The 17,850-nt window shown below is 40.3% G+C and overlaps 1 long non-coding RNA gene across 1 annotated transcript; it reads right to left on the minus strand.

The window, feature by feature from the left end:
* Nucleotides 1–918: 918 nt before the first annotated feature.
* On the minus strand, nucleotides 919–17,584 carry LOC120560059. The gene is made up of 3 exons (XR_005639414.1): nucleotides 17,352–17,584; nucleotides 1,107–1,174; nucleotides 919–985 (listed from the first exon to the last, which is right to left on the minus strand). It is a non-coding gene; the product is annotated as an uncharacterized LOC120560059 (long non-coding RNA).
* Nucleotides 17,585–17,850: the final 266 nt, after the last annotated feature.

Raw genomic sequence — 17,850 nt, forward strand, 5'->3', positions numbered from 1 at the left:
TACATTTTAGTGCCGTGCCCATTGAAAACATGCCTGTTCGGAACAGGCTGATCGCTAGGCCTCTGCTATTGCTGCTTGCAGCTTTCTCGAGAACCACTCATCCACTGTCCATCAGATGGAGCTAACTCTGAACACCCCAGAAACTGTCAATATGGATCTTACTGTAACAACCTAATGATGATGTATGGGTATTGGAATGTATGGGTTTTGGAATGCTCTGACAAACAACGCTGCCTTGCTGATATGGGCATCAGTTCAGAAAACCCATGTATGGGGTCAGAGCACTTGTTAGTCGATCTGGCCCATAGACTGTAAAAATAATGGACAAATCTTCCGGCCCTGAAAAGTGAAGCCAATGCAGACTTCTCATTTGATAATACCTCAATAAACATTTTCATAATGAGAACAACACTTGGCATCCTGACATCCTATGTCCAAAATTGTCATATCCGGTTGCAAAAAAACGAAATGGTGATGCCCATATTGCCAAACTCGAGGCTTCAAAACGGCAATCCACAAACCAATGGTTGACGTCACGGATGCTACGTCCACTATTATTAGTGTTTGAAATCTGGACAAAAGCTACAGCCTGATCCATTATCATACAGCTGTGTTAGAGGGTGAAGACAGTTAGCAACTGAGCTGTCTTGTAATTGTCTAGTTATCTTGCTCTTGATCAAAATGTTGGATGGGAAGATTGAACAACCAATATCCTTAGCCCCACTGCCAGGGCACTGCCAGGGCACACATAGGGACTTTGTTTTTAGCTTTGAATGATTGTCTGAACAAATATGTTTACACTTTACAATTCAAATATAGTCCTGTTAGTATTGCTTATAATTAAACTAAAACTACTTCTACCAAACTTTTTCAGATGTACTTTCTCCCTCTTTGGTGCTGCACAAGCCATGAGGAGAACTTGCAGACTGGTTGTCCTATTAGCGGTCATGGGAAGTATACTGATCATGTCTCCACATCCTTTCTCCTAAAAGGGAAGAATGTCAAGCAAATCATTTCAATTATCAGAGCCCCCTTGGATTTGCACTATAAAGAGCAGCATGTACAGCGTGGCTATGAGTTTCATCAACATGGAGGGTGGTCCTTACCCGGTACTGGTCGTTTAACTCGTGCTCAGTGGCAGCCATGTTTTAATTCACCAAGAAAGGGGTAGTTCCTTTAAAACAGATGAAAGACAAGATATGCAGGAGTGTTTAAAATTTCATGTCAGATTTATAGACTTAGGCCTTTTCTTTCATGTATTAATAAGCCCAGTGAACATCTGAGCTGAGAGATTATGGACTGAAATCAGCCTAAATATGAATAAGTCAGCTCGTGTTAATGTGATTTGGATCTCTGCTTTTCATCTTCCTAAGTGTCAGAGCAGGAGAGAGGGAGTCATTATAGGGATCCGTGATGAGGCCCTTGCAATTTCACACAAACCTCCTCCCTGGCTTCTGCACTGGGGCCCCAGCATGGCATTGGAAAGAATGTTTTGTTTTCTGCAGTAATTCTGTTGATGACATGCTGTAGGTCAGCAGGGGGGTTAAAGTTAGAAAAGTTCCAAACAGCAGTTGTCAGAGCAGGACAGCATAATTCTACAGTTGATTTAGTCTTTATTTACTTAGAAATGAAGGCTTTTGCTGAACGTGCACAGTTGTTTTCAGCTCCTTTCCTCTCACGCTGGGAGCTGCCCAGTAACACCTGCAGTCCTCTATTATTGGCCACTGGGAGCTGAATAGTACAGTATAACCACAGCACAGTCTGGTAATTAGTGTAGGTAATTAGCAGTGTTAAACCATATGATGCAACACTACAATTCATCTTCAAATTTTGTCATTTAAAACTAAAATTAGTTAAAAGGTATAGTATATGATTATTGTCTTACTACACCAACGTGTAAAGTTCTTGCTTTTTGCAATATTGTAAAATTGAAATTGACTGTAGCTCTTTTCCCTCTTGATCTGTAGTGGAAAGTGTAACACAAGCTGTAACTGTGGAAGATACCCCTTAATGTGTCTAACTCAGACTGCATTAGTCTCATATTCATTTCAGATGATCTTTGGATTATAGTTTTGCCAACACATTCTCACGAACGGGTCCGTATGATATCGTACGAAAATGTATGCACACCAAAACGTATGATATCCTACAAAATTGTAATGTTTCAGCCTCTACAGAGCTCCGCTACGGACCTCCGTCACAGCTCGGTCGTATCAGCAGCAGTTAGTAGATTTGTTTAGCCGAAAATGGGTGATCTTGAGCCGGGAATAGAGCACCGCGAGCTGGCGCTCATTTCGGCAGATGTTATGTTTAAATTTAGTCCACATAAGCGTTTTGCCGAGACGAAAGTTTAGATTAGGCACCAAAATGACTAGTCAAGATTAGGAAAAAGATCATGGTTTGGATTTAAACACTCCCAAAGAACACATGTCCTGGGTGATAGTTTTACCCAGGAAGCGAAATCTGCTCTCTGGCTTGAAAGTCCTGTGCTTTAAAGGTCCTATGACATGCTGCTTTTTGGATGCTTTTATGTAGGCCTCAGTGGTCCCCTAATACTGTATCTGAAGTCTCTTTCCCGAAATTCAGCCTTGGTGCAGAATTACAGCCACTAGAGCCAGTCCCACAATGAGCTTTCCTTAGTAGTTAGTGCTGTTTCTGTCTGTAGCTTTAAATGCTACTGCTTGTTTGCAAGCCATGATGTCTCTCTGTCTCTCATGGGTGGGCCAAATTCTCTGTGTGGGCAAAGCAGAGAAAGGGGAGGTAACCTTGCTCCTTATGACCTCATGAGGAGCAGATTCCAGATCGGCCCATCTTAGCTTTCATTTTCTTAAAGGCAGAGCAGGATACCCAGGGCTCGATTTACACCTATCGCCATTTCTATTCACTGGGGGACCATAGGCAGGCTGGGGGAACTCATATTAATGTTAAAAAACCTCATGAAGGGAAATTTTCATGTCATGGGACCTTTAACTCCCACCCATCCACCCCGACCACCTCCCTAAGAGGCCAGCCGCGTTCTTATACAGTCAATGTGGTGCATACAGCAATGAAAAACGTGTAATGCTTACATTTTACAGTGCTTAACTTTTTGTGGCTTTTTTAACGAATGGTTATGGTTGATAAAAAAGAGAACACTTTAATTGGAGGTCTGTGATGAATCCTGAACCGGTCCTGTAGCCAGATGATACTTCTTGGACGGGCATCTGATTTGACCAGGTGGGCCTTATATGCATTTTCTGTCTTTTACTTTAAGATTTCATTATAATTAAAAACAATATTGGAAAATAATGGAAATCGAGAGAGAAAAAAATTGTCAACAGACTTTTAGACATCCCTACAGCTACCTGCTATAACTGTGTGTCAGTTTTCCTGTGCAAGTGTTTATTTTATTATATTACATTAAGGGTTTGCTAACTTTTAGATGTTCCACCAAATGAAGTGGATATACTTCACACTTAAAATCCTAGAAACACCTCTGTGTGGAGGTTAGTGATGGTAACCTCCTTCTTGATGTTTGCTTTACTTTTTAGATAATTTGACCAACTTGTAATTATACAAGTATCTACTGCTCTATACTGAGCACCTCATCAAGAATATTTTGTTATACATCATGCACCAGGTCTTAGCCATTGGAAGAAGATCAAAGCCTCATGAAGCCTGCATGTGTTGTAGTTGTAGTATATAAAGAAGTAGACTTTTTGAAATAAAAATGAGCCATCCTTAAAGGCCTTTTCCCATTGTCTTCTAAAATTGTGAAGCTAATGTGGAATTGCCTTAAACCTGCATTCTATATCATTTCCAGCAGGGGGCGACTCCACTGGTTGCAAAAAGGAGCAGGCATGCATATGAGTCAATAGGAAAATGACCCTACTTCTCACTTGATTTATTACCTCTGTAAACATTTTCCTTAAAGGTTTATGGTCTCAATCGCTAGTTTCAAGTCTTCTTCAATACAGTATTATGTTCACTTTGTAAATTATGGTCCCATTTATTTTAAAATGCTGATAAAGCAAGATGTAATGTAGGGCCTGTTGATCATGATAGAGACTTAGCAATGCTAACCATGCTAACACCGTGGACATTAAAATAGCCTTGAAGTTGTTTGTGGGTGCTGTTTACGTTTTCGTCTTACAATTTGACCCTCTCACTGTTTGTTTTCACTTCAAAGTTGATTGGAACATTAGGTCACCTAAAAATGTTATGCGTTAGCAAATTTTCCTTTTTAGTGCTTAGCTTAGACCAGCACCATTGAAACCACAGATCCACGTCATCCTCCCCAACTTCACCCTCTCTCCCAAAAATCGTCACGTCCTGTTTCAAAAAACCAAGATGGCGACGGCCAAATTGCCAAACTCGACACTTCAAAACGGTACGTACGTACGACTATGATAACATTACACGTTTTTTTTGTGTCTTGAAGATGGCCAGGAAAACGTGGGATCAACAAAGCCAGGCCTAACCCAAAATGAGTTCAAGATCCCAAAAAGTAGGGCAGAGACTTTGTTGCTCTACCCTACCCGGATTGCAGCCTCAACTGTGAATTCTAACTTCCTGGATGATGGCCGATGGACTAATTAATCTTGGGTCTAATTGGTGAGGATGGTGGGTGGGTGGCTGTTGAGTGGTGTGTGTCTTTGTGTGTTGATGGGGTGTTGTCAGACTGCCCCAAAAGTGCCCGGAGCGCCCCAGCCCAACCCCAGTTTACCCCATCTCTGTGATACCCCCACCAGGTCCCACAGGGAGGCTTCTGCTGGTGGGAATCAGCGGAGATGGAGCTTTCAGGGGACACAATGTGAACTGCAGAGCTCCTGTGGTTTTAAATAGAGTGAGTGCCCCCGGCTCAATTACTGTCTATGGAAAGTGAAGGAGCTATAATTGAATGTGACACAAGCAAGCTGTGTGCACTTGGCGGTGGCAGCGCCTCTCACAGTCAGAACGTAGCTCTGACAGCGATCCGACGCAATGTGCACACACCAACAACGTTAATGTTGTGCAACCAAATTGGTGGAGACGTCATTAAAGCAGCACTAAGCAGGTTTTTTTTTTTAAAGTGAAAACACACCTGTCCTTTCGATCTGAGACAGTAAGCGAAACAGCAGCAGAGAAGAGAAGCATCACATCCTCGCAGGTCCACTGTATTTTCCCAAAATTAAAACTTTATCTGGTCTTATGTGAGAGAGAGGAGCAGGAAGCAATGAATTCAAAACTGGCTGAAATCAAAACATTGGCAAACATGAGCACACTATGTGAAGTTTACTGATGTCACTAATTGGATTTCTGGGTAATGAAGTTACGAATGGTTTTAGACATTGTCATTTGGAACAGCCAACGTGCTAAATTGCAATCTAGTCACACTGAAATGAAAATTAATTAAATAACTTTTTTACCTTGTAAGCTAATTCTCTGACATTATAGCGTACATGAATTTACTAGTAAATGCAAATGAATGTTATGTATATTCTTAACATATATTACCATTGACATCTTTAAAATACCTTTCACAAAGGTAACTCCAATACACACGTCTACAAACAAACCAATTCATTTCAGCTCATCATCCTTTCAGATCATTTGTGTTGGTGGTTACTGTCAACACATTCATCTTATGCTAAGTGCAGACATTTAACGACATACATTACAACTATGCCATAATTGGCTAGCTGCAATACAACACAAAAGGAAAAAAAATAGAACATGCCAATTTTTTTTCTAGCTTATTGCAGCAACACTAATTAAAGCAGCTGAATATTCTAAAGCAAAGCTGCTAGCAAAGCATTTATTTTTATTTTTTTTTTTAAGGGCAAATGAGAGTCAGGGACAAATACTGGTGGAATAAGCATAACTTTCTTTTTCAAGTGATAGCGTTATTTGATGTACGTTTCGGAAAAAAGTACATTAATGTTCTTAGATATCACATGAAAATGTTTCTCCTTTTAATGCAGCAGATTAAGTCTTCTGTGTCTACACACAATGCATCATATGGTGCTAAAAAAGTCACATGAATTTCCACCTTGTGAAACACAATGCACAAATACATGCAAAGTGATTTGTATCTGTAAACACAATGCACAAATGACTGCAGAGTGATTCGAATCTGTAAGTGTGTCTGTGTCTGTGCCTCTAATTTGTACCTCGTATTTCATCATTCATAAATAAACATATATTTCCAATGGAAATATATTTGTAAACCTCCTATTTGTGTGGATCATTTTGAGACAGTTTTTCCACCCCAAGTCACAATTTGTATCTCGAGTGACAACCTAGTCACAGTTTGCTACTTTTTGGAGCATGCCTACATTACATGTTACATGTTCTTGTACAGCTTAAACAGTGGGGCTAACTTAGCAATCGTTAAAGTATATTTAGTATATTTATATTGAGTATATTTTATCAATATTGTTCTAATATTTTTGGAACACCGCACTTTCCACTATCATTTTTATACAAAGATCTTTGTTGTGTGTTGAAAACCTTTGGACATACAAACAAAAAAATATCCAAATTGAGAAAGAGAGTCAGTTTCAAAACAAACACATGGTGTTTCTTTTTGACACACTGTACCCTTTTGTTCCACCCAACATCCTGTGTTGGTGGAACATAGATCATCAGAAATCCTTTAAATTATGGAAATACGACGCTATGGAAATGCTGTTTCCTTTTGACTCAAAGCAACTCTGGCTTGAAAGGAATTGCTGGAAGTAAGAATGGGTTAAAGTAGAGTAGGCAGGTGTATGTCTGAGTGTGTGTGTGTGTGTGTGTGTGTGTGTGTGTGTGTGTGTGTGTGTGTGTGTGTGTGTGTGTGTGTGTGTATGTGACTGCTTTCGCGCGGCAGGTGTCTATCTGACAGGCGTGTGATGAGTTGAGCCCTGCATTGAGCCTGTCTAAGCCCAGTGACTGGGCTCCCTCTCTATCCCAATAAGCTGCCCTGGGTCTGCTGGGCTGATTCCGAGTCCCCCCCCCTTTCAACCCTCTACCTTTGACTGCACCAGTAGCTAGAATACCAATGACTCAATGTCCCTCACTTCTCCCTGCCATCTATGCATATTTAATGCTCGGTCCCCTGATCTGAATTGCACTGCCGTTTCTAAAATGCCCTCTCTAACCTGTATAGAATACAGGTTTTTCTTAGAGTTTAACCAGTATGTGGTTCTGAAGGCCTCAAAGGGAAATGACTCTTTCAAACAACCTGGGTTTTGCATCACTAAAAAGAAGTGTGATTGAGCAAGGAACACAAGCAGGCAGACCATCAGAAAGGTTGGAAACAAGCCGCTTTGTTAAAACAATGGCGAACAGTAAAATGATCACCCACACCAGACTTTCAGGTTCAACTTTGACCTCCAGTACTTAACGTAGTTGTGCACACACAGTTTATCCGTCCGGATGGCAGCTGTAGGCGGTGCCGTGGCTTCGGCCTAATAGCCGGCTGCTGCCATCCGAACAAGGAACAAGCCAGAAGCTGTGTGAGTGGAAATGTAAACATTACAAACGAGCTGGTATTCGTGCTAGGCTAAAGGCTAACCCAAGCTGACCAGCTTTACCCACTGTTTTCACAGCAAATGTCCCTGGCCAAAAACCTGGACTACTTTTTATACACAATTTCTTTCCTATGTGTACTGTATATAGATTGATCGCAATAAAGTCTCTTATCTAATAGTTTAGCTTTGAATTACCTGCAGCCCTGAGCCTTTGGCTACGGTAAACAGACCTTTCTCTGAAAATCTGTGATTGCCCAAAGTCTCCAAATACAACATTTACTATACCTAAAAACAGAGCCAAGGAGGAGATGCTGAAAAGATTATTATGATTTTTGTGCCCAATGACGCCAAAAATAAACCGCTTACGATAGCTTTAACTGTTGGTATATACAACCTGTCTGATCATCTGACTGCTTGTGTGTCTTGCCCCATCTGAACTTCATTGTAGAGATGCTTGTCTTGCTCCCAGATCTCAGCAATGACTTGAGTGAGTACAACGTTCAAAACTTATAGAAATGATGGTCAAAACAAAAATAGGACCCAAGTTGTAATAAACTGGAATTGTGCTATAGAAATAAATTGCTGATAGCTGAAATGTTATGCCACCATTTACTGCACAGACAGACAGAAACAGAGATATCCAATAGTCTAGCAGTAAATTACAACCATGGGGTGGTTCTACACTTACCAGGGGTACGAGTAAAAATGAAAGTATTTTTTTAAAATAGAAAAATAAATTTGAAAATAGGATTAGAATAGGGGTTAAGAAGCACTCTGTACTACATTTGCTTATATTTAAATTGCAATACAAATAAAGTGGTTGATTGATAGATTCATGCAAAGAATGTAAAGTTTGCTTTGAGGGTGGTACTCAAGGAAAATCCATGCGGTCATTGAAATTAAAGACATGCAGCAATTATTGTCTCTGGTCGCATTCGAACCCGAGCCACTGGCAAGGACTGAGCCTACATGGGGCGCTCGATCTACCAGGTGAGGTATAGGCTGCCCCATGCTCGGTAAATTTCTTGGTAATCTGATCACTACATTTGTGCAGAGTTGATGCTAAGAGTATTAGGGCGTTTACACGCCTGCCTTGTTTAGTTTCATTGAATGAAACCCTGGAGTGTTTACCCACTTGGTGCGAACAATCGCACTCGGGTGTGGACCAAAACAACCGGACGGTCTTGGTCTGGTTACAAACGAACTCTGGTACGTTTCAGTATGTTTTGTGTGTGGTCAGAACATGATCCAACCCAACTACCAGCTGTAAGCCGCAAGTTTGAGCTAAACGGCTCCTGTAGTCGGATGTGCTTTGCAATCTGCAACGTGGCAGAGCATGCAAACTGATGAGATGTAGTAACATGGGACCTTCTTGTATTTACTTTCTTGCTCCCGCCCCCAGACACATCTGACCAATAAGGGGAGTGAACGTTCTTGCGTGGTATGTAGTGATGCACTTTGATTCGCTTGGATTTTTTTCTGTGTGAAACGAAATTGAACCAAGGAGGAACATTTACAGTATCATATCTGACAACATACTTTAAATTTGGGCCTAATCCCAGCTCATAACAAGTATGCCTCACTGATTTAGTTGACTCTCCTCATGTTAATTATTGTCCTGAATAAAAAAAAAAATTGGCAACACTCAGATTATCATCCAATTTGAAGTTTATCACTAATTCAGGCTTGCACAAATCTTTCTAAAACACCAGTGTTTGCTCAAACAGGTGTGTTTTTTTACATGGCCTTTCAGAGCTAGAAGGAATGATAGAATGTCATTAGTAAATGCTTCAGTGGAGAGTTTTAGTGTGTGTAATGTTCTGAATGCTGTTTCAGATTCTTTGAAAAAAGAAAGTATTACTTTATATCGTTCTGTGTACATAGTATTAAATAATATCATGTGTGATTGGGTCTTTTAAAAGGCCAGTATTTTTGAATGTTTTATTACACTTACTACAAATTCGGGGTGAAAAAAAAGAAAGGAATTTAGCATAGTATCGCAATATTTTCCATGGCAATACAGTATCGACACACGAGGGAGAATGCCAACTACAATAATAACATCAATTGATCTATCAGTCCACTGGATGGAATATTGTAGTGATGATAAAACAGATGTTGACTAAGTTTTCCTTTGGGGACATAATTCGAAGTTGGAAAAAAGGTAATAAATTGCAACATATGGCAGAATTATCGCAATATTTTTAAAATCGCAATAATATCGTATCGTGACATAAGTATCGTGATAATATCGTATCGTGGTGATTCCCACCCCTACTACAAATCTTCAATATTCCTTTTTCAGCTTACTGCTGACTGTTTTTCAAGGCAAACCACAATGCTTTAGAGTTCCTATCTCTCGTTCCTAACACTGATTTCCCTTAATCTGACTACTGTATGGAAATCAATGTGCATTTTAAACTTGTTAGAGATACATACACATACATTCAAATTTGACTGCATTTCAAAAAAAAAAATATCTGCAGGAGGATCAGCTTAATACTTTTATTTTATTTTCACCCAGAGTTAATCCTGATATTTCCTGCTGTAAGATAACATATTGACTACTCAGCACAGCTCAGTAATTGTTTCCACAAACAGAAAGTGAAGAGAAAAGAAAATGAGCTGCTGCTTATGCATCATCAATCCCATTGAAAAAAAGAGGAGGGAAGCATTGTGTTGGCAAATATTTTTATTTTTATACATTTTATTTTGATTATTTATTCATATTTCTTTTTTCATTAAAAAAAATAAATCAGGAACTTTTTCTTTTCTGAGACTATTACTGAGCCTAGGCAAAGGATAGGTTCACATTCTTCCATGTCTATCAATACCCACATGCCCATTTGTTTTTGAAAAAGTTTTTCAAAGCATTCATTCGTCCTGTTCATTCATCCATGTACGTCCGTGTTTTGCGGTGGCGTCAGTGATGCTCAGCAGTTTTATTTCAGACTGCAGAAGAAAGCTCCGCTGTGCTTGAGCTTCAGAATGCTCAATGAAATGTAGCTTGTATCGACTCTACCGCACTACTTCATCAATAAAAGAGCTAAGCTACTGAATAGGCGTTGGGGTACTGGTGCCATTCATCTGCATGTACGGCAGAAGAGATAATCGGCAAACTTTCCCTTAACTTACCAGCTAACGCTAGCAGTAGCTAGCTAGCTTGGTTAAATCTTTCAAAACGAATCTAGTTGTACTCTTGCAATGTGTGACCCTGCAAGATCCCCAGTCTTTACATATTCTGACAGTTTTTAACGTTAGATGTGAGATGGTTGTCTTTAGATGTGAGATGGTCAGACTTTAGTCTTTTCAAAATCTGTTCGGAGTCTTCTAGTGTATGGTAGGCATTAGACGTCTGTGTCAGCCAAATCAAGTGGATATTGTCACTTCCTCTGCCTCCACTTGCACCAACCCAGCAGTCTCTCTCTCTCTCTCTCGTGAGCGTGTTTAATTGCAGGTGTGGAGACAGGTGTGCAAGAGTCAGGCAACCAGCTGCCACTCATCATTGTTAGCCCCGCCATGAAGACCCGGTTCAGACTCCACCTCGTTGCCAGATTGTAGACTCTGTTTATGCAGTCAGTCATGTTTCCAGCCTTTGATAATGGACCTTTTTCACAGCAGACATTTTGACTTGTCATAGTAGGAAAAGCACAGCTGAAATTGATAACCTTAACGATGGCTCAATTCCATCAATTGTCCCAGTGAGCTATTTCAGTGAGACAGCCGTGAAAAAGGTCTATTGTTGTCAGTCAGGATTTGCCTGTCCGTTAGGGCTGTGCAGTTAATTGAAATTTTAATCGTGATTACGATTTCAGCAGAGTAATCGAGAGAAACAATTATTTTGCACATGATGTTTTGCAAGTAAACGCTTATTTTGTCTTGTGTTCTGAATGAATAAAAGGGAAAAGTATGAAGGGGAATGACACAGTTTAACTTTTTAACTTAACTTTTATTATACTAATGAACGTCCGTTACATTCAAGCCATTGCAAAATTGATAAAAATATAATTAAGACTATCAGTTCCATTCAACTCTCCTTCTGTATTTCTCAGTATGGCTATGTTCAGAAGATTGTGTCATCCGTCGACTTTCGCACGCAGAAAATCAAGTGTAGATAATTACCTCTTCTGAAGAGCCATGTTTTTTTAATCCTCTGTGTCCTCCTCGGCTACTAGCGACTGCGTGGAGGAGGGGAGGGGGTGGTGCGTGATCACGGAAGGCTGTACCATGTGGACGCGCCAACAGTGTTGTTGTCATTACATAGATTCCTCATGGGGGCGACAGAAACTACGCACTATAGCTTTAACTGATTCACTGTTATTACATTTTTTTTAAATCTTTCCGAGAGTCAATGACAGGGCTACACGATATGAGGAGAATATGCGATAGTGTTTAAAGTGTAATTTTCTATATTTTCTTTCAACTAACACAAAAAATATCTGAGTGTCTATCGCGATATGTCACAGCCTTTTGCAATATGGATATTGCGCCAGTTGATACTGCGTGGACGATAAAAAAAAAAACTATATATTGTGCAGCTCTATTCAATGAGTCATCGTGTTAAATAATCGTGATTTCAATATTGACCAAAATAATTGTGATGAATATGTCGTGTATGAATATTTCCATAATCAAGCAGCACCACTGCCCATAATATCGGTTTCCCTGTGCCTGTAGTTACCTCAGCCTGACTACAGCCTCTGTTCCCGGTCCTCCTGCCTCTCCTGCCTGCCTCGCTGGAGTCTGCTCCTCAGCCTTGTTCACCTCCGCCCCTGGCTCACCTCCTCACCGGACCCCCCTCTAGTGTGGCTCTCACTACTAGCCCATCGCTGAAATAAAACATCTTCTAACTTGCTCTCAGCCTCCTGTCTCTGTGTCTGCACGTGTTCACTAGCTTAGCCTTAACAGTTATCTTTCTTTCAAAGTTAGTTTTTGGAGATATCCACTTAATCTGGCCAACTCCGACTGCAAAAGCCTCACATTAGCTTCGGCTAAACTTTGGAATACATTTATGCACTGAACAAGGTCTATATTGGAAGAACGCAGTTCCCTCTTTGTTTTTTCCCTTTTGAGCTGCAGTGGGAGGAGTAACACAAAGAGGGTAGTTTATAAAAAGGCTGTAATCTTGGAGGATACCCACTTAATTTGTTTAACTCAGACTGCTCAAGTCTCATTTTAACTTCAGATATACTTGAATGTAGTTTGTGCACAAAACGAGGACTGTGGATTTTGTTCCCCATCACTTACAATAAACAGTAAAATTAAATTAAAATTAAATTAAATTAAATTAAATTAAATTAAATTAAATTAAATTAATTAAATTACAGTAGATGCTGAATAGGAAGGGCCTGAATGGACAGGTGAAATGATTACACCGAGCAAAACGTGTTTCAAATTACATATGGGGACCTGACTATTGTTTTAAGACAGACTTGATAAATTGTGAATCTATTCTTTATAGAATGCTTCGTTCAATTACGATTGCATCTAAACTTACAACAATTTGGAGAAGAGGATGAGGGAAATTTCCATATTTTCGAACCTAGACCTAATTTTCCAATGCATTGGTGTCTAAGTGACGAATGTGACGAAAAATCTTCTGCTGCTGACAGGCTCAGATTGTTATTCTAAGTGTCTGACAACATTATGGAATGCGTCCCTACAGAGATAGACCTTTTTGTTAAAGATTAAGATCCTTTTTCTCTAACCAGAAACCCCTCCGAAATAGCCATTGCTGAACTCACTAGACCCCATTTAAATAAACAATACTTGTAGACCTCTTTCACACCATCTACCAGGGTTGTCTGATCAGTGTTCGAACCCTCCTTTTGGAAATTCAAACCAAGCCATTCAACATGGGTATGTCCCTGGTCATGACATCAGAGATCACTTAGGTCAACCCAGGAGCAATGCATAACAGTTACCTTAAGTGCTAGAAATGGGCGGAGCTTTACAAGTCATATTCAGTGAACAGCTGACATCACATACTCCAGTCCAGCTGTATACCAGCAGAACTCATGTTTTCTTGATGTTTTATTTTAATGATTGTGTTGCAGTAAACAGGGAAGTAGGTTACTCTAGTATCGATTTTTGACCATTTTAAGACGTTGGGATTTGCTGTTGGCTTCACGACTAATTTTTGTAAAAAAAAAAGGCTACTGCAGCAGCCGCACAGAACTGCAGGCTGCAGACGGTTGCCAGAGAGAGGGAGTAAGCGCTTCGGTGCTGAGAGAATGTTTATGTTCTAATGCTGGGTAAAACTTTGCTACCGCTCTGCAAAAGGCAGATTAGTGAACACCCGGGCACCCGCTGCCAGCGGACTGAAATAAATTGAATCCCTCCGCCCTACTTTTGTTGAAGCCGTCTGTGAAAATCCTAGTTTTATACAGTAGTAAAAACTCAACGTAAAGCACAGTGAGATTAATTTGATGTTGTTTTTTCAAAGTGTGCGGTAAAAATTGGTGGCGACCTGTGACGACTTCCCCACTCTCATTTCCAACCAATCACATAATTTATCTCGAAGCCGAGTAGATCGAGGAGGATTACCCCATTCAAACACTCAGTTGACCTGGGTATAACCCTGATAGAGCCATCAGTGTGAAAGGGGTATTAGAGTGTATAGAACAAACATATTTTCACATGTAAATGAGTGAATTAAGGGTTTATTTTAACCAAACCAGAGTGGACAGTGGACAGTGGACAGACGAACCAAGACGACTTTTGATAGTTTGATTTTGTTTCTGTCGACTTTGAATTAAGTGTGTTTTATTATGATAGAATTACTGTCTGGCGGGTTTGGCGACATCGTAAAAAAAAGGATCTTAGTCTTTAACAAAAAGACTCTGTAGAGATCCGTTCCATAATGTCAGACACTTGATACACACAGACAGGGCTGGACTTGGACAAAAAATCGTCCCTGGCATTTTTTGGCCCAGGTGGCCCACACCCACCGTGATTGGTCAGACACGTTCCCTGCAGACAGTCCTCTTAAAATATTCGTGCATTCTATGAGTTGCCTAGTGTTCAGCGTTCATGTGATCATTTTGGATCCTTCAAGAGGGTTCTCAAGACTTATCTGTTGCTCTTACACTTAAATTATTCATTCATTCTTAGAGTTATGATTTATATATTTATAGTATATTTATTATTTGTATTGATATTTGATATTGTATTGCTATTATTGTTAGTATTAGGAGTATGCTTAATATTGGCTTAGCAACTTTAAAAACAGTTTACTGTTAATTTTAACTATTGTAAGATTCATATTTTGTCGCTTTGGACACAAGTGTCTGCTAAATACTATAACCATAACTATAACCCTTCCCAAAAGCTACAGTAAAGCTGAGAGTAGTATATGCCCTGGAAAAGAGCACCAATACAAGAGAAGCTAATTAAGCCATTCAAGGAACATTGATGCTTGTCTCATCACTGATTTTATAGATCACACAGACTTTTCAGCTAGCCAACAGGCTAACCGCTAGCATTTTCAATGTAAGCTTAAACAGTTAGGTTACCTGACAGCCACTAACTTTAATGTTACAGCCAAACTGCTTGTTGTTGTGACAGACACACACACACACACACACACACACACAGCCTCCCTCCTTTCCTGAGAGTCCCTGTTAAATTTGCCTACTCCTTACCACATCGTCAACTACTCTCTCCTTCCATCTTTTCCTCACTCGCTCCCATGGCCCTGTCATGGTCACTCTCCTCCTCCTCAGCTTCTTCCCTGTCATGATGCTGTTTCTGCTTCTCTGTATAGCCAGCCACCTCTCCTCCTCCTCTACTTCAGGTAATGCTGATGTTGAAGCAGCTACTACAGCCCCAAACATGTCAGAAGTTTTGGCACATTTTGAGGAATCCGCCTGTAGATTCTTAATCTTTTTCTCCTGTAATTTCTCTGCACTTCCTTTGCACTTTGGTGGTCGTTTGTCCATTTTAACGTGAATGCTAAACTTCCAGCATAACTATTACAGCTCGTGTCTCAGGGTCGGGAGGCGTGGCCATAGTAGGATTCGTAAATTTGCGGCCCGGAGTGGGGAGGGGGGTTCCTGGATTTGATTGAGTCAGGCCAGTGGCAATAAAAAAAATTAACCAATGGGCCGCTGTGAGTTCTTTATGGGCCGGCCCCGCCCAGCAAAAAAAAAAAGGCCTATTTATATCGCGATTCGGCCCAAAAGTGTGTCGGCCCACCGGGAAAATGACCGGTATGCCCGATGGCCAGTCCAGTCCTGCACACAGAATAATAACCTGAGCCTGTCAGTGGCAAAAACAGCACTTTTAGAGAACATAAATTGGAGGTGCGCAATTGCCCATTATTGTTACAGTGCAGCTTGTTTTGCCGCTGCTTAATACTGGACCAATTTCAAAAATGGTTGTTCCCATCAGTCACTTAGACACAAAAACATAGGAAAATAGGGTCCAGGTTATAAAAAACCTAAGTTACCCTTTAAACTCAGAGCTTGAGTCAGGATGCGGTTAGCCTAGCTTAGCATAAAGACTGGAAGCGGGGTGGAATGTCTAGCCTGGCTGTCTCCAAAGTGAAAAGCACGTCTACCAGCTCATCTTTACCTTATTTGTTAATGTATATTATATTTTATAGCAGTTTTAGGAATGGGGGCTTTTTTGTCCTCTAAGGTATCAAGAGGTTGTTATTTTTTGTAAATCAAAATGTTATAAAAAAAAATAAAAACGCACGAAAATCAATGTTGCTAATCATTGACTTATCCCAGACTATGAAAAACAGAAAAATAAATTAACCCCCAGCTATTAGTATACTCAAAATAGTAGATTTTTGTGTTTTTGTCATGAAAAACAACAGTGACTTTATGTAAATCAACTGGCATTTAAATGGTTACAATTCTAAAAATGATGATGATGTTGTTAGTTATGAACAGGATTGATGTGGGTTAAAAGATTTAAGTCAGTGAAAGTGGAAAATAATATTTAATATCATATTTTTAGTTTGGACATTTTTGTCCTCTAATGAGACCAGATTAACTTTTTTTAAGGGTGCACATAGGTTAATTCTGTACACAAACAGAAATGTAAAAATCACAATTTGTAGGAATTTATGAGGAAGTTACATGCTGGAACTATTTCTTGAAGCACAGTTGGCCATAATGTGCAATGTGTGCACAGCTTCCTTTTCTTTGTGGTAAAAGTTGCCAGTTTGGTACCATTGTGCCTGTATGGAAACCTACAAATTTTTTTTTGTCTTTTTAAACCTAAAAGACAACTTCCTACAGCATCAATGTCATGTAATGATGCTCTGACAAAAATATGACCACCATCGTGTCACTTAACACTCTTGTGCTGTGTTTAAGTAGGCTTCTTTTTAACAGAATATATTAACCCCCACCCCCTCTCCACCCTCAGCACCCTGTGGTTTTGTAGCTTGCATACACGGCAAAGCATATCTGCTGGAGTGGTCCAACAATAAGAAAATGCTGCATTCACAACAATATGAACAATAGCAGGGAACAGTGAGCCTGTGAAATGTTTATTCAGCACATTAAAGAGTAATGAGTAGCCCCCTCCAATGACTGAGACCACATTACTAACATGCTCACAGTTAAAGGAGGCTCTCTCTCCCAGGTTTAATGGGTTACTTGGGTAAACATAAACAACCCCATAATGAGCTAAGATCCATATTTTCCTCATTTTCTGTTGATAAGCAAAAATGGTTCTGGTAAGCAAAATTAGCCCCTCGCATCTTTAGGCAAAAGGACGCGCACACATACAGTGCTAGTGCACAATGTTCGCATACACACACACACACACACACACACACACACACACACGCTCATTCGGAGCTGTTTTTCTTAGACTACAATTAGCACCTTCACAGAGCTCATTTGCACTATAACTCACACACAGGTTGTCATTCCTTCTCGATCCCCCCACTTCCACCTCAGCCCTGTTGTTCCTCCGGTGCTGGGAGAGGTGCAGAGAGGAGGCGGGGCGTTTGTATCCTTAACCACACAGCTGCCGGTGCTCTCGCAGTGGCTTGTTTTCACTGCTTCATCAAAAAAACACAAGGATCACAACTTTGTCGGCAAAAGACGAGCTTGCAGTGTCATCATATTTACTGCCATGCAAGTGGAGTTTTTGTTCGCGCAATCTACATTTTGCTTAGGCAGCCAAAAAAAAAAAAAAAAAAAAGCAGCCTCTTTTGCTGGGCAGCGGGTACATTAAGAGAATGGGAGGTGAAATCCCTCGCCTATTAAAAGTGAACGTGGTGTGGAATGTGGGGGATAGGACTCTGTGGCTACTACAACTCAGAGCTCATTCTGAACGCATTTTCTGTGACAAGCTGGATATTAGATCAGATTGCTCCCTGTCATTATGCCAATGCGCTCGGGATGAATTT

This window comes from Perca fluviatilis, chromosome 6 (genome assembly GCF_010015445.1).
Source record: "Perca fluviatilis chromosome 6, GENO_Pfluv_1.0, whole genome shotgun sequence".
In the NCBI taxonomy this organism is placed as follows: Eukaryota; Metazoa; Chordata; class Actinopteri; order Perciformes; family Percidae; genus Perca; species Perca fluviatilis.